The following is a 25,073-nucleotide window of genomic DNA, read 5'->3' on the forward strand; positions in this document are numbered from 1 at the left end:
TGCATGGGCCTCTCACTATCACGGCCTCTCTTGTTGCGGAGCACAGGCTCCAGACGCGCACACTCAGTAGTTGTGGCTCACGGGCCTAGTTGCTCTGCGGCATGTGGGATCTTCCCAGACCAGGGCTTGAACCCGTGTCCCCTGCATTGACAGGCGGACCCCCAACCACTGCGCCACCAGGGAAACCCTGTAGTGTTTTTTTAAAACTTATTTTACCAAATAAACTCACAATGATAGCAATAATAATGGAGCATTTAGAACTCACACTCACATACAACATCTCAAGTCAACTCTGGGCAGGGAGTGGTTCGGACCTCATTACCCTGAATTTAAAGATGGGGAAACTGCGAACAGAGAGCTTTAGTGACTTCCCAGGGACCCCAGCAAGGAAGAGTTAGAGTTGGGGCTTGGACCCTAGTTTTCTCTTTCTGAGTTCAGTGGGTTTTGGGGAACCTACTCAACGCAGATGCTTTCACCTTGTCTATTTAGTCATTGATCTAACAATTTGTAAGAAGATGGACGGTTGAGGCACAGTCCCCTCTGGAGGCAGGGGAGAGACTGGGCGTCCTTTAAGAGCTGATAACCGTGAAGAAGCCAAGCTCAGTCCATGGAGAAATCTCAGAACCCTCAGTCCCGAGGAGCTCTCTCCGTGGTTGGCTTCCATGGAGCAGGCAGAGGACTCATCTTCCTCTCTCTGCTTCCCTCTGCTTCTGCCTAGTCCCTCTTCCTACAATACGATCTTCAGTATCGCTACTTAGGTTCATTGTTCAGTAAACAGTTGAGTGCTAAATGCCTCTCCTTCTTCAAGATACTGGGGATCTAAAAAAGAATAAGGCAGGAGCTTCGACTGTAGATGCTCAGAGTGAAGGAGGCAAACTGAGTCAGTCAGGGCTCCTTGCGAATGACCAAAACCCCAGTTCACGCTGGACTGAAACAAAGGGGAGTGTACAGGCGCGGGCAAGCTGCAGGTGCAGCTCAAGTTCTCTCCCCACCTCTTCTCTCACACTCTGTAGGGGATCCATTTTCATGCAGTAAGTGGAGGAAGGAGGGGAGAGCATTCCAGACTGGAGAAGCTGTAAGGAAGCCAGTGTGGCTGGAATGCAGAGAACAGGATGGTGAGAGGCATGGGAGGTGCAGGTAGGCAGATGGATCCCATGGGGTTGTGCTCCGTGTGGTGGGGGAGTGACATGATCACATCTGCGTGCTTAAAAGTTTAATGGCTGTAAAGGGTATAGAGAAATTCCAGAGCATGTGGGGAGGCCATCACAGAGCTCCAGGGAAGTGATGGCAGTGTCCTCACTACAGGGTAAAGCAGGAGACGGAGTGAGCAGCGCTTGAGAGATATTAAGGCAGTGAAAACAAGATGGGATGATGGATTGAATGTTGTGAATGAAGGGAAGGAGGTGACAACAATGACTTTAAGTTTTCTGGTTTGCTTAATTGGATGGGTGGTGGTGCCTTCATTGAGCTGGTGATGGTGGGAAGAGAACCAGACTAGTGGGGGAAGAGTTTGATTCTTGAAATAACAGCTTTGGGGCACCTGTGAAACATCCAGTTGGAGATGTTGAGCTTTTCCCTTTTCTTTCCTTCTTTCTCTCTCTTTTTTTTCTCTCTCTTTTCTTTCTTTCTTTTTTTCTTTCTCTCTCTCTCTGTCTCTCTCTCTGTCTCTCTCTCTGTCTCTCTCTCTCTCCCTCTCTCTCTCTCTCTCCCCCTCTCTCTCTCCCCCTCTCTCTCCCTCTCTCTCTCTCTCTCTCTCCTTTGCTCAAAAATGGACCAACATGGCACTCCAACCTTTTCTAGCTCAGGTACCCCACAGTGACTCTAAATTTAAATTTTTGAGAAAGATTGAATCTGATTGGTCATTGGCCAGCCAATAGATTGGTTCCCCCTGGGTAAGGTGACTAGCTCTCCTCCAATCAGATATGGCTGGAAAGGAGTGGTGAGTCACTTGGTATAAACTTGGCCACTTAAGGCTGCCCTTTCAGCACAGGCTAAGGGAGAGGAAGGACATTTCCTAGAGCAGGCACTGCAGACAGGCACTCCCAAATACAACGACCACAACTTTAAAATGAGGAGTCAACTAGGTAGTCTGTTAAGGGTCCTTTAGCTTTCAACGTTTTGTGGGCCCACTGCCATCTGTGAACAAAAAGGACTGATGATCAGACAGCTGCCCACTGTGTGGAGCTCCATCTGGGCTCCAGACACTGAGAAATGCATCCCTCTCCCTTCTCCCCATGAGCTTGGCACGGCACAGGTTTTCTGGCCTTTGCAGGTGAGAAACCCCAGTTCTCAGCTTTTACTGGAATTCACTGGCTTCTACCCTTGGGAGGACAGCAAAGGGAAAGCCCATTCCTGGGCAGGAGAGCTAACTTGTGGCTTTCCCCAGTGACTGAGCCAATGGGTGACGTCATCCCAGGTCTGTGCTCAGCACACCTGGGCTTTATCATTTCTGGGTTCCCACCCCACCCATTGCTCCTGTTTCCCAGAGACTTGGAGTCATGGGCTGCCTGACTCCTCAGTACTTCCCACCTTCAGTCTTAGCCCAGTCAGAGAGATTTAGAGGGTCCATCCCTACGGTTCAGGAATCTCAGCACCTGCTTAGTGTGGCTGCCAGGTCCTAGTGTCACAGCATCTGCCTTCTTCCTGGGACTGAGCCCCCTGGGCACCCTAGTTCCCAAGCCTGGATTGCTGTCCTCTTTCCATTGTTGCCCTGCCCCTGCCCCTCCAAAATAAGACCTGCTGTCTCCTTTACTGACCTCTGAGTAAAGATGGTAGCCTAGCCTCACGTGCTAACGTTTGCCGCGTTTCCCTTCTACGATATTCTGATTTATAGTAAGAAGTATATATTTGGTCTTCCTTTTGTTTCTGGCACAGAGCTTCTAGAACACTTGGAATTTCCTAAATGGTAAGAGTGACAAAGTGTCTTATTATGTTAATGAGATGATTTCTGGCTGCACCTAAGGATGGGGGTTTGCTGCCAGCATCCCTATCCCTTGGGTTAGAAATGCACATTCTTAGCCCCACCTGAGTCAGAAACTGCACTGGGACGTGAGCTGTGACTGGAGTCTGGTCTGCAGGGGATGGCCTCCTCCCTCCTGGAAAAATCAGGTCCTGTTTCCCCTTGACTGGATATGTTGCTTTCCCAGTTCCATCACACCAGAGGTCCCTTGAACACTTATTTATTCTTTCTCAGTTTCCAAAAGACCGTCGGTCGCCTTTGTCCCCCTTAGTGGTTCAGATTCCAGCAGGTTGATTAGGGCAACACAATTTGGATCATTGGTTTCCAGAGCCAGGTGAGGCCTCCAGGATGCACTAACTTGTCCCGAGCAAAGCTTCTCAGTGGAAGATAATGCCACCTTAGAAAAAATTCTTGTCGTCTCTCCATTTTACAGAAATTGGATCACAGAACCTACAGTGTTTTGCCCAGAGTCACACAGCAGAGTGCAAAGCTGGCCCCAGGACCAAGTCGGCTGGCTTCCGGGCCAGCATTCTTTCCTACTGTACCAGGGTTTCTAGAATTTTAATGTGCATGCAAATCCCTGGGGAGCTTGCTAAAATGCAGATTCTGATTCAGTGGGTCTGAGGTGGGGCCCAAGACTCTGCATTCTAACAAGTGCCCAGGGGATGCAAGCCTGCTGGTCCAGGACCACGCCTTGAGTACCGAGGTTCTACACCACACCGTTCATCACTCATCCCTCCTCCCAGATTGGTTTTTGAGAAACTTCCAGCCTAGAAGAGCCAACTCTTGCAGAAGAGAAATGATCCCTTACTTGTGGTCGTGAAAAGAAAGCAGTAGAATCGGTGGGGTTTGAGGAACTGGAAAATCCCTTTGTGTCTCCCTAAGTTCTACTTTCAGCCAACACTGCTAGAAGATCTGTTGATTCTGGGCCTCTTCCCAAGTTGGAATCCACTGACATGCCTCTCTACCCACTGTTCCTAACAGCCTCCACCCCCAAGATGCCGCAGTCCCTGTAGCAGGTCTCCCAGGCCCAGCACCACAGGAAGCGCTCACCATGGCAACAGACAGTCCAAGCGCCAAGTGCATTCATTAGAAGAGCTGGAAAGAAAACAGCCCAGCTCTTCCTGACCCGACTTTTCCAGGGGGTGGGGGGCGACTCTCAGGACTGGGAAAGAGTCTCCCCAACCCAAACCCCAAATAAAGAGCCCAGGGCCACTCCTAGAATCTTAGTGACAGAAGGAATTTTAAGGCTTAACCTGAGCTTATCATTTTCCAGATGATGCTGGGGAGGGCATGTGACTCACCCAAAGCCACGCTGCCAGTTAAGAGCAGGCTGGGGTGAGAACCTGGTCTCTGGGCTCCCAGCGCAGCCTCTATCCCCCTGAAGGAAACTCCCTGAAGGTCAATGCCATGGACTAAATTGTATCCCCCCTTCATATGTTGAAGCCCTAACCACCCCTGACCCCACCAATACGACTATATCTAGAGACAGGGTCTTTAGGAGGTAATTAAGGTTAAATAAAGTCATAAGGGTGGGACCCTAATCCAATAGGACTGTGGCCTTATAAGAAGAAGAGAGAGACACTTCTCTCTCTACCTCCCTCTACCATGTGAGGATACAGTGAGAAGGCGGCCATCTGCAAACCAGGAAGAGAGCCCTCAGTAGAACCCGACCACACAGGAACCTTGATCTTGGGCTCCCAGCCTCCAGAACAGTGAGAAAATAAATTTCTATTGTTTGAGCCACTCCAGCTGACTAAGACAGCCTTTGAGTCGGTCACATTCTCATTTAGCATCCCCGGAGGAACCTGGCTCTGATGTTCCTTCAGGGTGCCCCTAGAACTCATTATAACAAACCCCTCTTCTCCCCGGCCTGCTGGCAAGTGAACTGGCTTTCTCCACCCTCAGGAGTGAATCTGTTTGGCTTGACTGTGTGTGTTAGGTTGGCCCAGGCAGGTGAAAGCAGGTTGCACTGGTGTGGATGACAGTGTGGGTCAAGGGGTCTGAAGGGGTAACAGGGAGAGGATGAGAGCCTTGGTTCGACATTTTCTCCAGCATCTGCACTCGTCTCTCCACACGGTCCCACTTTCACCTTCACCTTCCCCAGACCCCGAGCTCCGGCCTCACCCAGTGTCTCATGATGTCCCGAATGTCCTGCTCTTCTTGCCTCTGTGCCTTCACTGCCTGGAATGCTCCTTCCTTCTTGTTCCCCTGGCAAACCCTCAGCCACCCTCAGACTTAACCCAGATCTTCTCCTCCATGAAGCCTCTTTCACCAACACTCCTTGACCCCCATTCCCTTGTAAACAAGCAAACACACACACAGCAAAGAAATACATACATTCATGTGCGTGCCTGCGTGCGCACGCGCACACACAGTTCTTGGTTGTGAACAGTGGAAACCAACTCTGGCTAATTGAAACAGAAAAGGGCTTTATTAAAAGGATATTGGATCATCTCCAGAATGACCAGAGAATTGGGAACCCAGGCTCCAGGCTAGGGCACCTCTGAACCAGGCGTGGGACACCATGGGCACTGCAGCTTATACTGTCAACCCTGCTAACGGTGGCCCCTGGCACTGCTGCCACCATCTCCACGACCAGAGTCCCGATTCAGACTCTGGGCCAGTGGATCCAATTGGCAGCGCCTGGGTCACATGCCTGCATCCTGGTCTAGAGGGAGGTGGGCTCCATGCGTCACCAAGACCTGTGGGGGGCAGGAGGTGGAATTCCCCAAATTATAGAAGAAGGGTTAGTTGCTGGGTGGCCAAAAATCATAACAAATGTCTCCTAGATGTAGAATATTCATATATATATTTATATATATATATTAAAAACTTTTTATCATTCATGGTGGTTATGCTCTGTAAGTTGCTATGAACACTGAATTAAATGCTAGGGACTTCCCTGGCAGTCCAGTGGTTAGGACTCTGCACTTCCACTGCAGGGGGCATGGGTTCGATCCTTGGTTGTGGAACTAAGATCCCACAGGCCACATGGCATGGCCAAAATTATATTTATATATATATATATATATATATATATATACACACACACACACACTATATTTATATATATTTATTTATATATTTATTTATATGTATACTAAATATATACTATATATATATATATATATATAAAAATAAATATAAGCAAATGCTGAACCATTGCTCCAGGGGGAGGTACAGGCTTCAGTGCCTGTACACCTCTGGTGACATTTTTGCTAACTGATTAATACATAATCTTGTCCTATGCATGTTTCTGTTTAAAGACACCTTATTTAATATATACTGTTGATTCACTCCCGTTGAACTCACGGACCACAGCTCTATAACTGATGCCTGAGCGAAGCTGATCTAACACATATTTTCTCCGTAAGGCCCAGCACAACCTTCTTGCTCTTAGAATCACTACAAGCACTTCAACACTATGCTTGGGGGCCAGTTTCACACTTTAAACTGTGAAATCACCCAAAAAAAGCACAAAAATGCAGAAAGCGTGTCACTAAATAGACCGTGAAAAGGGCACATGCTTATAGCATGAGACTTGAAACAAGAAGACGGAGCGTCACCTCATTCACCCTCAGCTCGGGGCACGTTGGGGAGCTTGAATGTGTTGCCTCTTCACCTTTCCACAAATGAGTGACAACACCACCGGTATCGATTTGAAGGTTATTGACAAATTTTAGCAAGTGGGCGAATTTGAAAATACAGAACCTGTGAATAATGAGGACTGACTATAGAATTATAGTTTGATATATCTATATGTTTTATTTTATTTATTTATTTTTTTAACATCTTTATTGGAGTATAATTGCTTTACAATGGTGTGTTAGTTTCTGCTGTATAGCAAAGTGAATCAGCTCTACATATACACATATCCCCATATCTCTTGCATCTCCCTCCCACCCTCCCTATCCCACCCCTTTAGGTGGACACAGAGCACCGAGCTGATCTCCCTGTGCTATGTGGCTGCTTCCCACTAGCTATCTATTTTACATTTGGTAGCATGTGTAAGTCCATGCCACTCTCTCACTTCATCCCAGTTTACCCTTCCCCCTCCCTGTGTCCTCAAGTCCATTCTTTATGTCTGCGTCTTTATTCCTGTCCTGCCCCTAGGTTCTTCAGAACCATTTTTTTTTTTTTTTTTTTTAGATTCCATATATATGTGTTAGCATACGGTATTTGTTTTTCTCTTTCTGGCTTACTTCACTCTGTATGACAGACTCTAGGTCCATCCACCTCACTACAAATAACTCAATTTTGTTTCTTTTTATGGCTAAATAATATTCCATTGTATATATGTGCCACATCTTCTTATATCTATATATTTTATACTTAAAAATACAATTATATATAATTTTCCCACATGTATTTCCACACCTATAAATCTTTTCTAAAAATTTTTATTGAAATCGTATAAATATTATATTATATTAATATATTAATTAGATTATATAATAATTTTAAAATATTATATTGAAATTAATATTAATTTGAATATTATGTTGAAATATAAATATTATAAATTGTAAAATATACTTTTATAATTTTTATTGAAATATCGTTGAATATAGTTGTGTTAGTTTCAGGTGTACAACAAAGTGCTTCAGTTATACATATATATATATAAATATATACTTTTTTTACATTCTCTTCTATTATAGGTTATTACAAGATATTGAGTATAGTCCTCTGTGCTATATAGTAGATCCTTGTTCGTTATCTATGTTACATATAGTAGTGTGTATATTTTAATCCCAACTCCTAATTTATCCCTCCCCCCTTCCCCTTTGGTAACCATAATTTTGTTTTCTATGTCTGTGGGTCCATTTCTCTCTTGTAAATAAGTTCATTTGTATCATTTTTTAAGATTCCACATATAAGTGATATCATATGGTATTTGTCTTTCTCTGTCTGACTTACTGTGATAACCTCTAGGTCCAACCATGTTGCTGCAAATGGCATTATTCCATTCTTTTTAATGGCTGAGTAATATTCCATAGTATATATATATACCACATCTTCTTTATCCATTCATCTGTCGATGGACATTTAGGTTACTTCCATATCTTGACTATTGTAAATAAGTGCTGCTATGAACATAGGCGTGCATGTATCTTTTCAAATTATAATTTTGTCTAGATATATACCCAGGAGTGGGATTGCAGGATCATATGGTAGCTCTATTTTTACTTATTTAAGGAACCTCCATACTGTTCTCCATAGGGGCTGCACCAGTTTACATTCCCACCAACATTGTAGGAGGGTTCCTTTTTCTCCACACCCTCTCCAGCATTTATTATTTGTAGACTTTTTGATGTTGGCCGTTCTGACCGGTGTGAGGTTCACACCTATAAATCTTGTTGCAGTGAGGTTTCTTACCCATTGAGGATTTCTGGTTTCTTTTCAGGGGACAGTGGATATCGACCAGGACAGCAGTCACTATGGAACATTGTCCAGTTAGATTTGTACTTGAACCTATAGCAAGGCAATAAGCTTGAAAGCCAGGCACTGTGGAGAGCAGTGGTTTTTCATCGTTCCTCTGGCCCATGAAGCATCTAGCATGGAGGACCCCATCATCACTTTCTCTTTGGGCAGGTGGACTCCAAGGTCACTGCTCTGGGGCAGAGAAAATAACAAGCCTTGGTAGAAGCTCTTCCAATCCCAAGGGGTTTTGTTAAGAATGAAGGGTCCCCTGTTTGGAATAAGAAACGTGCAAATAGGTATGGGGACCCTAAGAACATCAAGCAAATGGCCATTTATCCAGCATTTAAATCTGTAGGATGGAATCTCTTTCATTGCTAAGTCTGAACTGGCCTGGCTCCCTAGGAGGCTCGCAAGAAAGGCACATCAGTTACAGAGAAAGAAGTGATGTTTTCTTCATAAATCTGAGTATAGCATGAGTATATGTTCAGTCCTGCTACACATTAACCCAACAAACATTTGGATGTTTGAGCACCTACTTAGTGCCAAGCACTGTGCTAGCTGCTGGAGATGTATCAGTAAGCAGCGTAAATGGTAGAGGTGTGATTTGCATCTTGTTCTTCAAGGAAACTTCTGCCCTGGCATAGCTGGAAGGTGGAGGTCAAGTGAAGCTGAAGGGAGATAAAACCTGGCTCGTTTGGGCATTCGCTCTGGGGACAGCCCTGCACTGGCATCATGGGGCCACGACAGGGAGCAGGGCTATCGCTGCCCTGTAGGTGCTCATGGTTATAAGAGGACGGCGTGGATGAGAAAAGGGTCCAGATGCACATATGAAGGTGTAGAAAGGACGCAGACAGCACAGCAAAGTATCATGGGGTTCCAAGGGACAGAGTGCTCACCTGTGACTAAGGATGGGGTGGGATGCAGGCCAGGCAGACTTCCTGGAGGAAGAGGCCTCGGGATGGCCTTTGAGGTTCAGGGTCTTGGGGAGTATGAGCTGTAAGGAAGCGCAATAAGGTGAAGCCACATCAGTGAAAGCTGTCCTGCTTTTGGCTGCAGCCTATCTTTAAAAAAAGAGGGAGGCTCAGACATTTCTGGTTTTAAATCCTGTCTGCCAGGAGCGGCCTTTATTTGGGAGAGCACCCAGCCACAGCTTCTGGGCAAGAAGGGGCTCAGAGACTGGCAAGCTCGAGGGTGTAGGGCCATGGGGTGTAAGACCACTGGGCCACCAGTTCACTGAGGCTATTCTGTGTTTTCCCAGGTGTGTTGCCCAACTAGCTGAAAGATTTGTTCCTAATAAGTGAATTGAAAAAAATCCTCTTTCCTGGTTACAGAGGTATGGAGTGTCCCTTACCAGTGACATTTGCTCCTATTAGCCCTGTGGTCACCAGCCAGGGGCCTGCACTGTGGACCAAAGCAATTTGTTTGCACAGGACTCTGCCTGCCCACAACCTTTGCTGGGCACGGGGAGGGGAAGGTGGGGGAAGATGAAGGGTCCAAGACAGAGTCTTGCTGTGCCAAGAGATCTTATATCCTTAGGAACAGAAAACACACACCAAAAAAGGGAGAAAAATGCCAAAGATAACAAAGTAAAAGAAAAAAAATTTTTTTTGTAGGGCTAAGAAAAAAAGCCTCTTGTTGGAGGAAATCAGATTGTTGAATAAATGTGTGATTCCAAAGCCCTTGAGTCCCTGGAAGCCAGAGAGCTGTGTCCACAGGGGCACCCACTAGGAATGGATTGGAAGGCATTGCTCACCCCTTGGACCATCATGTTAGAGTTCTAGGCCAGACGGGTGGGGTGCAGATAGAGGGGAGGTTGCACTGGCTTGGGATAGTTTGCAAAACTATTTCCAGCTCTTAGCTCATTTGATTGTCACAACAGCTCCTGGGAGGTAGGACGGTCAGCAACAGTTACTGTGTTTATTTGATAATTACGCAGATGTTCAAAGAGGTGAAATGACCCATCCGAATGCTGGCTAGCAAATTCCAAAGCCAGGACTTGCTGTCAGCGTTATCTGATGCCCCAGCTGCCTCTTGGTAGGAAGGGTGGGGACGTGAACAGAGTTGCAGCATCCCCGGTTCTTTAGATACACTCTGTGATTTCAGTGTGAGTGCCGTGATTCCTATTTACAGATGACGACGAATAAGGCTCAGAGGGGTGAGGTGTCGTGCCCCTGGGGCCTCTGCTAGAGCATTTCCAGAAGCTGGCCTGCCCGTAAGGGGGCCGAGGGCCACGGGGTATGTGACCGTTGGCACTCTGGGCAGAGCCGAGGAGCCTAGAGCACATGGGCTGGGCCGCACGGAAAGGCAGGCTATTTGGGGTGGAGTCAGGCCAGTTTGACTGCAAGTGTCGTGTCACTCTGCCCCGAAAGCTTGGCAGTGTCCCTCCGCATTCCGGCACCCCATTCCTGACACCTCGCCCCACTGCAGGCCTCCGTCAGCCAAGTCCCGCTGAGCTGGGCTCTGGGACTTAAAAGGTGGTGGGAGTCTGTCCCCCCCAGGCTGCTGCTCTGCCCAGCCTGTCTTTCATCCTCAGCCTGGCGGCAGCCTGGGCAAAGACCGTGGGCACCGGGCTGCACATCTATCCTAATCACATCGCTGCCCCAGGGGTGACTTTTTTTTTTTTTAAATTAAAACCAAAAGTCCACGGAAGGAGCAAAGTCAAATCGAGTGCCTGCTGGGCACCTGGCTTTGGTGACACAGTGACATGGTCCTTGCTTTCAAGGAGTTTAGAGTCTCCCACCTGAAGTACTGGCCTAGAGCACGCTTAGAAATGCCTGCGGCATCTGGGTTGTCCCAGTGACTGGGGCACAGAGGGAGCCAGGGCTGTTAAATATCCCACAACACACGGGATAGTCCTCCCGCCCTCAGCACCAGCAGCACCCTTGCTGAGAAACACGGGCAGGAGATCGATTGGAAGTTTGACATTTCCCCCCATTTTGCAGATGTGAACCCTGAAGCTCAGGAAGGTTAAGGCACTAGAACTGAATCCGGTTATACCAGACTCCGCCTCTCTTATGCCTCTGGGTAAAATGGGGCGATGATTGTACCAACCTCTTCAGGAGATCACCGGGCTCTTGGGCAAACACAGCCTCAGAGCACCAATCCCCAAGCAAACGGGAGGAATTATCCGTGGCCTCGGAAAACTTGGGAAGACTCTAGGATGACTGTCTGGGAGGTGCAGGGCAGGCTGGGTGTAGCTTTGGGGGAGGGAGGAAAGGAGGGAAGTGGGTCTCTGGACTTTTTCTGTGTTTCTTAAAGCAGCAGCTCCCAGAGTCCTGCTGGAAGCTCACTGGGGCAGAGGAAAGTCCCAGTGGGCCACCCACCCCAGGATTAGCCCACCTCCAGAAGAACAATAGAAAGAGTCAGAATTCCTTCCTAGCTGACCCCGCCCAGCAGCGGGCCTTGGAGAATCACAGCCTGCTATTCCCGCAGTCCAGGATTTCAGGTGGTCAGCAGCGCGTGCAAGGAAGAAGGGGAGTGAGGGGGAGGGAGGCAGGACCTGCTCCTGCGCCTAAGTCCCTGCTCCACTGCGCTGCCCTGTCCTGGGAGGATGATCTTTGGTACCCTTCAGACACTAGCTCCTCCCTGGGCATCTGGCCGCCCCAGGAGCCCAAGTATGAACAGTCTGTAGAAGTTCTGAGGTTCAAGACGTTGAACCTGATCAAACTCCTGGACTGTGCACCCAGTCAAACCGGGTGTCCTGGGTGGAGCTGCTTCCTGGCGGGGCTGATTGCACTGCACAGTGGGGTGGACTCAACACGGGGCTGGCAGAGAGGCCATGGGGATCTGCCGCTACATGCTGTGTGACCTTGGGCAGAGCACTTAACCTCCCTGGAACCAAGGGAGGATAGACTGTCATTCATTCATCCTCCCTCCCTTCTTCCCTCCTTATAGTATTTTTTTATGAGGTATTTTTAGCATCAGAATAACAAACACCCCATGCCCACTTCCCAGTTCTGCCAGTTTTTTACATTTTACCATATTTGCTTCAGACTTTAAAAAAAGAATAACCTCACAGATACACTTGAAGATCCTCAAGAGCCCTCCCTGATGTCCCTTCCCTCCCTACCACCCTTCTGCCCTCTCCAGAGGAGACCACTATCCTGAATTTGTTGTTTATCATTCTACACCTGTTTGGTGCTTTAAACATATGTGTGCATCCATCCACCCCCATGACTAATAGGAATGCCTGCCTCGCTCTGCCCACCTAATGACTTTAGGATCAAATTGTTCAGGGAGTGGGGCAGAGAAGGAAAAGGAGAAGAGGAAGAGAAAGGCTTTCTTATTGATTTTAAAAGCTATATATTAAAGGCATGGACATGCCTTTGTGAATCACATATGTTGTATTTATTTTTCCTAGTTTGATATTTGCCTTTTCATTTTAATTTGTTAATTTTTAGTCAAAGTAACTTCTTATTCATTTCAATTTGTACATGTTTATTATAGAAGAATGATAAAATACAGAGAAGCAATAGAAACCACAGTCAACCACATTTAAATCATCCAGAGACAAGCCCATCTTAGTGTTATCTTCCCACTTTTCTGTAATTCCTTTTCATTTTTGCATTGTTCGTATTTTCCTTAGGGTTAAAAATATGTATTAAGTATTTACAATATGCAGGTTGAGAGTGAAGGGTATAGATATATAGCCTTTGTCCTTGCTTTCCAGGAATTTATCATCTAGTATAGGAAACATCTTTTAAGACAATCATGATAGAATGCAAAAAAGCAATAATTATGAAAAATAGAATTTGAAGAGATTTCTGGATTATTGGGCAAGACCTCTGTACTGTCTCATGAACTCCCAAGGGCAAAGTTAATGATAATCAATATGGTACTAAAATTATTGTCTTAACAATTGTTCTACTGAGAGGTTACCCTTGGGGAAGAAGTCATAGGGTTTTTCTATACCTTTGTAAACAAACATTGGATTAACATTTTAGAAGTGGTTATTTTCACTTGATGATATATCACACAGCCTTCATCATGACCATCTATGTTGATTTACATCACCATTTGAAATGGCTGGAGATGTTCCATTGTATGGATATATACCAATTTCTTTTATTGATTTCCTATTGTTACATACTTCGGTTGTTTTTGTTTTGTGATTGTGTCTCAGCAGTCTTATACTTTTATGCAGAGAAGCATATCAGTATATTCTTTTGTGTTTTTTTTTTCTTTGATATCAAGCTTAGAAAGCCTTTCCCTAGCCTGAGATGCATTAATTTAACACATATTTATAAAGTCCCAACCAGGCACCAGGTTTTGTTCTAGGTACTTTGGATCTATCAATGAACAAAACAGGTGAAATTCCCAGTTCTCCTGGAGCTGACAGTTTATGTGGGGAGGGTGTGTGTGTAGGGAAGTGGGGGGCAGGTAATATATAATAAACCTAATAAATAAATAAATTGTGTGTTAGAAAGTGATGAATGATATTGGGGAAAAAAAGGTGGAGCTGGGTAAGTGTATAAGTGGTGCTGGGGAGGGGAAAACACGGGGGACTAGCCAGATATAGGGCAGTCATGTCTCTCAGGCTTTGTAACCAGGGTGTACGCTGAAATCCACACACAGAAGGCGCTCCTGCTGCTGCCGGCCACTTTATCTCTTATTCAGTACAACAAAGTCGGTCCTTCTTCCGTTGTGGGGATGGATCACGGTTTCTTTGGTTGAGCTCTGGAGAAAGGGGTTGGCTTACACCAAGGCCACACTGTGAGAATACATGTGCCTTTACATTTTGGAATCACATTCGGCTCAACAAGATGCTAGTTCTATACTTGTCACTCAGGGTCTGAGGGGGCAGACAGTTGTCCCTGGCTCCCCCCAACCCCATCACACGATCCCAGTGGTTTACCAAGTGGAAGAGAAATCAAAGTGCCCTGTGCTACTTAAAATTGTTTCTCTGCCCATATCTGTACCTGCATCTTCTACATCTCCATTCACGTTTTACATATAACTCAATCTATTAGGAATTCATTTTAGAATATGATACTATGGTATGGTCCTAACTTAACTTTTTTTCCCAGAGTGTGAACAACGTTGAGTAATTCTTCCTTTCCCTGTTGATCTAAAGTATCACTTTATTGTGTTCTGACTTGAATACTTAAGGGCACACCACTGAACACCTGCTTCAAAAGGTGACACTAATTCCTGAATCACTGAAAGGTGAAACAGTCGTTTCTGCAGATGTCCAGCCTCCCTTGACTTTGCATGATTGTACTATTAATCAGGTTCACATTTTTCCATTTGCCAACGAAGTTACCTTGAGTGACTTGCAGATTCTTTGCTGAAAGTCAGATGTAGCAGTATAATAATAAAAATAAAGTTTCATATTTATTGGATGCTTTCTTCAGACCAGGCTCTAAGTCCTTTATATTTAACTTAATTTAAATCTCAACACAAGTCTCTGAAGCATTATTTTACAGTTGGGGAAATTGAGGCTAGAAAGGTCATATAGCTAACTGGAGGTCCCACAGTGTCACCCTGAATATGCATTTGAACCCCAACAGTCTGTGCTGTTAATCATGGTGTGTGGCCTCACTGTAGGAGCAGAGGTTTGGGGGAGCAGGGACAAAGTGGTCATATGGAGAAAATGCTCATATTCATATATTCATCATACTTGGTAAGTGCTTCCTACATCCAGGCTCTGTGTTAGACCCAGATTACAAAAAAGCCAGGTTTGTGTGGCTCTGGGAAAGCAGAGTGCACACCTGGGGTGAACGTGCTCACACTCATTTACACACAGAGTGTCATCAGTAGCTCTGGGGGAAATGCCAGGTACAGTGTTGACTGTGAAAACATTTCATTGACCACAGACCTTGATACCATCTACTTCTCTGGGTACTTACTAATCCTTCATCCTTCTAACTTCTGAACCAGCACTCACCCTGAAGAGTCCCTGTCCACAGCACAGCCACAAACACCACCAAGAGCTCCTTCTCTGAAGAGGATTCCTTCACCACCTTACAAATCTGCTTTTTATGTCTTCCTGCCCAATCAGTAGACCTTTTATTTCCTTTTCTTGTCTTAGTGCATTAGCTAGGACTTCCAGTACAGTGTTAAAAAGAAGTGGTGAGAGGGGACATCCTTGCCTTGTACATGATTTCAGTGGGAAAGCTTCAAGTTTCTCACCATTAAGTATGATGTTAGCTGTAGGTTTTTTGTAGATGTTCTTTATCAGGTTGAGGAAGTTCTCTATTCCTAGTTTACTGACAGATTTTATCATGAATGAATGTTGGATGTTGTCACAACTTGCTTTTCAAAGATGATATCTCATGATATATTTTGTTGTCAATAAATGCATGTTTATATTATCTTAAATAGGTGTAATATTCCATTTATATGGCTGTACTGGCAAATATTTAAACACCCCTCTACTGTTGAATTTTTAGGTTGTTTCTGCTGATGTTGTTTTTGAGGTATACAGGCTGATAAAGGCAATACTAAGTAAGGATTGGTATACATCATTTCAGAGCCTTCCATTCAAGAGGGCTGGGGAAGAGGAGAACCAGCAGTGAAGAGAAGCAGGGGCCTGAGGCAAGAAAGGACAGGTGTGGAGGGTGGGTGGAACCAGGAAATACTGCCCTCATCTAGCATTTGCCTCCCTCTTTCTTTTTTTTTTTTTAATTTTTAAAAATTTTTTTAATGCTATTCTTGTCTGCTTACATTCTTTTTATTTATGTATGTATGTATGGCTGTGTTGGGTCTTCGTTTCTGTGCGAGGGCTTTCTCTAGTTGTGGCAAGCGGGGGCCACTCTTCATCGCGGTGCGGGGGCCACTCTTCATCGCGGTGCGCGGGCCTCTCACCATCGCGGCCTCTCGTTGCCAAGCACAGGCTCCAGAGGCGCAGGCTCAGTAATTGTGGCTCACGGGCCCAGTTGCTCTGCGGCATGTGGGATCTTCCCAGACCAGGGCTCGAACCCGCGTCCCCTGCATTGGCAGGCAGATTCTCAACCACTGCGCCACCAGGGAAGCCCTCCCTCTTTCTTAATACCCAGCCATGGGCTAGTTTGGTCCATGCCTCCAACTTGCTCCTACTCCTGGAACCCTGATCAGGAGGGAAGGGAAACCCACATGCTGTCAGGTGCCAAAGTGCAGGATCCCTGCGCAGTTGCTAGTATGTCTTCTTGTCCAAAGCCTGTTTGGGTCAGCTTACATTGCCGTACGAGAAGGCTGAAGACTGTCTGTGGAGGTCAAGAGTGCTAGTGACTGGGTATTCCTGGCTCTTCATCTTCCCAACGCGTGGTAGCATTTGCTTCCCCATTGCTTCAAAGTTAAGCTTGGCCGTGAGACTTGCATTGTCAGTCCAGGATGACAGCTTTCAGAGCCAATACATGGCTTACCATGTTCTCTTTCCTCCTGTCACAGCAACCAGCAATGCTCCAAATGGGGCTGCTCCCTCAGCCTGGGTCCCAGAATGTCCTCCAAGCAGGGTAGAGTTTCCAACTGACATGCCATGACTCACAGCCTGAGTGAGAAATGAGCCTTGTTGCTGAAGTCGCTGACTTGGAGTCATGTTGTTATTCAGCATGACCTATCCTCTCCTCACTGATACTGTGTCTTCCCAGTCAAACATTAGGCCCCCCAATTAGGGTAACTTCCCATTTACAATAAACTCCTCATTCTTCTAGAAAATTCTGAACCATATCAAATTTATGAAAATCTCAACATGCACCCTACATGAACAATGTCTAAAGTGTCCAGTCTGATCTGTTGTATATTTATGAAATAAAACCATTTGGTTAGACTTGTTTCGCTGATTCACTGGAGACTCCAAGTGATCATGACTTGGAAATATCCACAATTTGTTTCTTTCTTTGGATTTTAGACAGGGACATACATTGACTGGACCATCCCTTTATGAAATGATGATTATATGTCCTTGTCTTTTTTTTTTTTTCAACATCTTTATTGGAGTATAATTGCTTTACAATGGTGTGTTAGTTTCTGTTTTATAACAAAGTGAATCAGCTATACGTATACATATATCCCCATATCTCCTCCCTCTTGCGCCTCCCTCCCACCCTCCCTATCCCACCCCTCTAGGTGGTCACAAAGCACCGAGCTCATCTCCCTGTGCCATGCAGCTGCTTCCCACTAGCTATCTATTTTACATTTGGTAGTGTATATATGTCCATGCCACTCTCTCACTTCGTCCCAGCTTACCCTTCCCGCTCCCCGTGTCTTCAAGTCCATTCTCTACGTCTGCGTCTTTATTCCTGTCCTGCCCCTAGGTTCTTCATGACCTTTTTTTTTTTTTTTTTAAGATTCCATATATGTGTGTTAGCATACAGTATTTGTTTTTCTCTTTCTGACTTACTTCACTCTGTATTATGTCCTTGTCTTCTGTCCTCTGGCTCCTCTCTCCAGTCCTCTGATTTCTCACAAACTGTGTTGACTCGTCTGCAATCACAACTGCAAGTTTTCACAGTTTCTTCATTCATCTTGGGCTTTAATTCCCCATCTTCGTGATGTCTGTCCTGTCTTTTCCAGTTTGAAGATTATTCTCCTGGTTGAAGACAGAAGCAACTTAAAGGCTGAGTAGTTCTGCTTTCTCTCCATCATCTGTTTATATTACATCAAAATCCCCAAGTCCTGGCCTAGCCTTGACTTTTTTTTTTTCTCTTTCTCTGAATAGACCTTAAAAAAATCTCTGTGTTTTCTTTAACGCATTTCACAGGCTTCAGCTCATTCTGGATTGATTTCTCTTTCCTAACACTATTTGCTCCTGAATATTCTTTAGAAGTTACTTTATTAAACTTAAATAGTGCTAAAGTAACAACAAATATCCAAGATAAAAATTGCTCATAATTATGTAACCTAATCAAACCAATGATTTTTTCCATACTTTAATTCTTATCTTTCTGCATATTTTATTTTTAAATATTGGTGGCAATATCTGTAACAAACATTTAAAATTTTTGAAATATAACATAATGCATAAAGTGAAAAACAAATCTGTATCTCAGTGGATTATTGTAAACACCAGTTTAACCACACCCCTCCCCCAGGTCAAGAAATAGATCACTTCTAGCATCCCAGAAGCTTCCGTCATACCTCCTCCCAATCACTACCTCTCCCTCTCCATGTAATTAACCACAATCTTGATATTAATCTCTTCCTTGCTTTTCTTCATGGGGTTCACTCACTAAGTATGTGCTCCTAAATTCTAGTTAATTTTGCCTGTTATTTGAACCTTATATAATTGGAATTATAAGTATGTGTTCCTTTGTGATAGCTTATTTTGTTCAATATTACATTTGTGAGATTCATCCATGTTGCCGCGTGTGACCCTTTTGTTCATATGTTGTCCAGACATACCAAACTGTATCTATCCGTTCCATTTTTGATGGCCATTTGGATTGTTTTTAATTTGGGGCTTTTGTGAATGATGCTGCTATGAACATTCTAATGTGCATCCCTTGGTGAACACGTGCACACATTTCTATTGAGTAAATAACTAGGAAACAACTCGGGTTGGAGGCTGTGTGGATGTTCTGTTTTAGTGGCTAAGGCCAGTTTTCCAAAGTGGCAATATCAATTTGCATTCCAGTCAGTAGCGTATGAGAGTGACCATTGCCCTATATCCTTTTCAACACTTGTTATTGTTGCTGTTTAATTTTAGCCATTCTGGCAAGTGTGTAATGGTATTACAGTATGCTTTATTTTGCATTTCTTTGATTAATAATAAAGTTGAGCATCTTTTCATTTGTCTATTAACCATTTGAATATATCTTTTGTAAAGAGCTTTTTCAAATTCCTTGCCTAATTTCTTTTTGGTTGTTTACATTTTTCTTATTGATTTGAAAGAATTTTAAAAATAAATATTATCTATGTGAGCCCTTTGTGGTTATATGTGCTGCAAATACCTTCTCTCACTTGTGGCTTGTCCTTTCATTCTCTTAATGTCTTTTGATGATCAGAAGTTCTTAATTTTAATGTAGTCAAATTTAGCAGTTGTTTCCTTTATGACTGGTACTTCCTTTGACCTATTTTTAACAGTTTTTCTCTCCATGAGGTCTTGAAGAACTTTACCTCTATTATCTAGAAGGATCCTGTCCTTCCTTGTTTTGTTTTGTTTCCTTCCCTCCCTTCCTCCCTTCCTTCCTTCCTTCCTTCTTTTCCTTCCACATTTATCTCATGTTTTTCATTTCACATAAATAGAATTATACAGTATGTATTCTTGCTTTGAAAGAATATACAGTGTTGTCCAACACTATTTATTGAAAAGACTGCCATTTCCCTACTGATCTGCAGCACTACCTTTATAAAACATCACACGGATATATATACACACATATATATATACCCCTGTGTTTGTTTCTGAGCTTCTTACTCTATTACATGTATTAATTTGTCCTTACACCACACTGTCTTAAATGCTGTATTTTAATTTACTTTATTGATTTTATTTTTGGCTGCATTGGGTCTTTGTTGCCACGCGCAGGCTTTTCTCTAGTTGCGGCGAGCGGGGGCTACTCTTCGTTGCGGTGCGCGAACTTCTCATTGCGATGGCTTCTCTTGCTGCGGAGCACAGGCTCTAGGCGCACAGACTTCAGTTGTTGTGGCTCGCGGGCTCTAGAGTGGAGGCTCAGTAGTTGTGGCGCACGGGCTTAGTTGCTCTGCGGCATGTGGGATCTTCCCGGACCAGGGCTTGAACCCGTGTCCCCTGCATTGGCAGGCGGATTCTTAACCACTGTGCCGCCAGGGAAGCCCAAATGCTGTATTTTTATAATAATTTTTGATGTTAGATAGAAAAGGTCATCCCATCTTGTTCTTCTCACTCAGGAATGGCATGACTATTCATGATCCATTGTATTTTCATATACATTTTTGAAAATGTCACACTCCACAAAAATGTTGGGATTATAATTGAGATTGCATTGAATCTATAGAATAACTTGGGTACAGTAGACATCTTTACAACGTTGTCTTCCGGTCCGTGAACATGGTATACTCCTTCATTTATTTTGATCCTCTTTGCTATTTCTCTTACTGTTTGAAGGTTCACTTTGCAACATATTTCATTAGATTTATTCTTAGGTATTTTATGGTTTTATGCTATTGGAAATGGTATATTTTTATTACATTTTATTTGTTTTTTTCTGATATATAGAAATGCAAATAATTCTTGTATATAGACCTTGTTTCTAGTGCCTTTCTAAGCTAATTAGTTCTCAAAATTTATCTGTGACTCTTGGATTTTCTATACATCATATATCATGTTACAATGCAAATAATGACAATTTTATTTCTTCCTGTTCAACCCTTTAATGTCTAACTGCACTAGATTAATACAATGTTGAATAAAATTGGTGATAGCAAACGTCCTTATTTTGTTACTGATCTCAAAGGAAAATCTTTCAACATTTCACCATTATATATCAAGATTACTATCCGTTTTTTAGAGATGGTCTTCTCAAGTGAAGGAAGTTCCCTTCCATTTCTAGTTTGCTAAGAATCATGAATGAGGTTTAAATTTATCAAAATATTTTCCTGTATCTACTGAGATAATAATATGGTTTTCATCCTTTATTCTGTCAATAGGATAAATTGCATTGATTGATTTTCTAACATTAATTCAATTTTGCATTCCTAGAATAAACCCAACTTGGTCATTTACAAATAGGCTTGGAAATATTTTGTTTACAATTTTTTATCTGGTTCACGAATGAGATTGACCTAGAATCTTCCTTTTTCCAAATGTTCCAGCTAGAGTTTGTTGTCAATGTCATGCTGGCTTCACAAAATAAGTGGCGGAATAATATCTCTTATTCTCTAGAAGAGTTTGCAAGATTGGAACGATTTCTTCCTTAGGTGTTTTACAGAATTTGTCAGTAAAGCTATCTGCAGTTATCTTCTTTGGGCAATTTCAAATGATGGATTGAATGTGTCTTATAGTTATAGGAGTATTCAGGTTTTCTGTTTCTTCTTGTGTTGCTTTTTGTAAGCCATGTTTTACAAGGCATTTGTTCATCTCATCTAATTTTTCAAATTTATTGGCATAAAGTTGTTTACAATATTTTCTTCTTGTCTTTTCAATATCTGTGAAATCTATGGTGAGATTCCCATTTTCACTGCTGACATTCATTCATGCCTTTTCTATCTCTTTCTCTATTATCAGTCTTGCTTGGGGTTTATCAATTGCATTCATTCTTTCAGACACAACTCTTCACTTTGTTGATACTCTTTAGTACTTGTTTGTTTTCTAAATTTCATTTAATTTTTGCCCTTTATTGTTTTCTTCCTTCTATTTTCTTTGTGTTTAATTTGTTGTTCTTAGCATCTTGAGATGAAAGCTTAATTTTGCTTTTTTCAGTCTCTTCTAATATATGCATTTAATTTAAAGTTCTCAATTTTCCTCTAAGCATGTCTTTAGGTGTATCGCACAACATTTGATATGTAGTATTTTTGTATTATTTAATTCAAAATATTTTAAAATTTCCAGTATGATTTCTTTTTTTAATTCATGTGTTAGGAGTGTATTTCTTAATTTCCAAACATATTAGGATTTTCTATTTATCTTTTTTATATTGATTTCAGTTTAATTGCATTATGATCATAGAACAAATATTCTCTGGACAACTTCAGCTTTTTCAAAGTTCTTAAGATTTGCTTTATGGCCAGCATATGGATAATTTTGTAAATGTTTGGCATATGCTTTAAAAGATTATATTTTCTGTAATTATTAGGTACAGTGTTTTATTCAATATATATTTCCAATAAGTCAATTTTACTGATCATATTATTCAAATCTTTGTCTGGATTTTTTAAACATTAACCAGGAGTTGTGTTTTAAAAATTTCCACTCTGTGGAATTTTCTATTTCTCCTTATATCTTTAATTTTTACTTCCATATACTTAAGGCAGTATTGTTAGGTGAATAGAAATTTTGAATTTTTATATCTTTTTGGTGAATTGAGCCTCTTATAGTTATGAAATATTCCCATTTACCTCTAGTAATTCTTTTGGCCTTAAAGTCTTTTGAAAGACACTAATATAGCAACACCAGCTTCCTTTTGGTCAGTGTTTCATAATAGAACTTTTTCCCATATTTTTACTTTCAACCTTTCTGTGGCTTTGTGTATTGGATATGCTTCTGGTAAACAATAGACAATTGTTTATTTTTTTATCTAATCTGACAATAATTGAAGCATTTACTTTATTTATATTTTTTGCAATTAGTGATATATTTGGTTTTAAGCTACCATCTAACTAAGTGTTTTCTATATGTTTCTCCTGTTCCATGTTTTTTTTTTAACCTGTCCTTCATTAACCCCTTTCAGGTTGATTGAGAATTTTATTATCCATCCCCCTATTAGCTCAGAAGTTATAAACTCTTTTTTTTATTACTGTAAAGCTTATGCTAAAGATAAACAATATGCACCCTTATCAAAAATCAAATGTTAATTGGCGCTTGTCCTTGCTTCCTGGACAATGCAAAGACATTAGAACACTTTTCCTGTTATTTATCCTGCTCTGTTTTATATGCTAATTGTTGTCATATATTTTAATTTTCTCCCTATATTTATATCCTACCCCATATAACTAATATTAATGATATGCTGTGGATCCATCTGTACCTTTCTCCATGCTTATAGTAACACAAACATGTACATACAGCGATTCTATCTTTGTTTGGTTTTTATAAAACTGAGGTTATGTTAGATACATTTTTGCTGAAACTTGTTTCACTCACATAAATACCATCACTATTTTTTAAGGTCAATAGGTGCATATCTAATTTAGCTCTTTTTTTATTGAAGTATAGTTGATGTTGTATTAATTAGTGCTGTACAGCAAAGTGATTCAGTTATACATATATGTACATTTTTTTTTAATTTTCTTTTCCATTATGGTTTATCATAGGATATTAAATAAGTTCCCTGTGCTACACAGTTGGTCCTTGTTGTTTATCCATCCTATATGTAAAAGCTTACATCTGCTAACCCCAACCTCCTACTCCATCCTTCTCCCAACCCCCTCCCCCTTGGCAACCACCAGTCTGTTCTCTATGTCCATGATTCTGTTTCTATTTCATAGATAGGTTCATTTGCATCATATTTTAGATTCCACATATAAGTGATAACATATGGTATTTGTCTTTCTCTTTCTGACTTACTTCACTTAGTAGGGTAATCTCTAGTTTTATCCATGTTGCTGCAAATGGCATTATTTCATTCTTTTTTATGGCTGAGTAGTAGTCCATTTTATATATGTACATCTTCTTTATCCATTCATTGGTTGATGGACATTTAGGTTGCTCCTATGTCTTGGCCATTGTGAATAGTGCTGCTATGAACATAGGGGTGCATGTATCTTTTTGTAATTCAGCTTTTATATAGCTAAAGATTATTTCATACTGTAGACCTACCATAATTTATCCAGTCACTCCCCTATTATAGAAATAAAGTTATATTTAGCCTTTATCAGTACAAGCATTGCTATAGCAAATAGCTTTTCACACATGAGTTGAAATATTGGTGCTTTCATTTCTATAGGATAGATACCTAGATATGAGATTGCTGGGTCATAGGTTAAGTGTATATCCTTTCTTTTTCCTAAAAAAAAAAAAAAAAAATTTTATCAAAAGAAAAGGCTTCTTTTAAAATAGCAACAAAATTAAATGCCTGAGATTAAGCTTGACCTAAATGAGGAAAATTTTTTAAGCTTTAAAACACTGTTGATGGACAATAGCAATTGCAATGACATATTCTTATGTCTTATGAGAAGACTCATATCTTTAAGATGCCAATCCTCCCCAAATTAGTCATATATAATTATATTTCCATATTTAATATTATACAATTATATAAAGTTTATAAATGCAATCCAAATGAAAGAAAAAATACTGACAAGATTTTTTTAACCAGACAAGCTGATTCTGAAAGCTCATATGAAAAAATAGACAAACAAGAAGAGCCAGGAAAACTATGAAAAAGGAGAACAGTGAGTAGGAATATCCAGTATTCCTACTGAATATTTTAATATAATTCAAAGCCTTAATTATGAAAACAGTATGGCACTAGCTTGTGAACAGACAGGCATACCTAGAGAACAAAACAGGAGGTCCAAAGGAAAAACCTAATTCATATGAGAATTTAGTATAAAATAAAGGAGGCATTGCAAATGAGTGGGGGAAAGATGACTTTGCAATAAATGGTATTGGGAGCAACAAATAACCACCTGGAAAAAAAATTAGGTTGGATATATACCTCGTACTTCATGTTAGGCTAAAGTTTAAATAAACTAAATTTGGGATCTTACAAATAAATTTTTAATCCATAAAAGAAATAGAAGAAAACATGGGCAAACTCCTTTGTTACCTTGAAACAGAGAAGGCCTTTCTAATTATAAATCAATTTCCAGAAACCATAGAAGAAAATATAGAATTAGTTTATGAAAGTCATTAAACAAACAAACAGCAACAACAACAAACTCTGGGGAAAAGAATCTGGTTTCTACAATGCTTGGTGTCAGTCTATTTATCTCTTGTAAAAATAAAATACAGTGTGTGTGTGTGAAAAAATAAAATAAAATAAAACAAGGGTTTCAAAAAAAAAAAAAAAAAAAAGAATCTGGTTTCTAAAGTCACCACGTTATGTTCTTTAAAATGTCCATTTTCAACAAAAAATCATGAGATATGCAAGGAAGAAAGTATGACTTATACACAGAAGAAAAGTAGCCA

The 25,073-nt window shown here is 41.8% G+C and overlaps 1 protein-coding gene across 1 annotated transcript in view; it reads left to right on the plus strand.

The window, feature by feature from the left end:
• Positions 1-25,073, plus strand: part of EVI2B (ecotropic viral integration site 2B) — a 449,729-nt gene that overhangs the window by 129,213 nt on the left and 295,443 nt on the right. The gene's annotated exons all lie outside the window — the stretch shown is intronic.

Source organism: Balaenoptera physalus (assembly GCF_965194825.1).
Source record: "Balaenoptera physalus genome assembly, chromosome: 20".
NCBI classification, from domain to species: domain Eukaryota; kingdom Metazoa; phylum Chordata; class Mammalia; order Artiodactyla; family Balaenopteridae; genus Balaenoptera; species Balaenoptera physalus.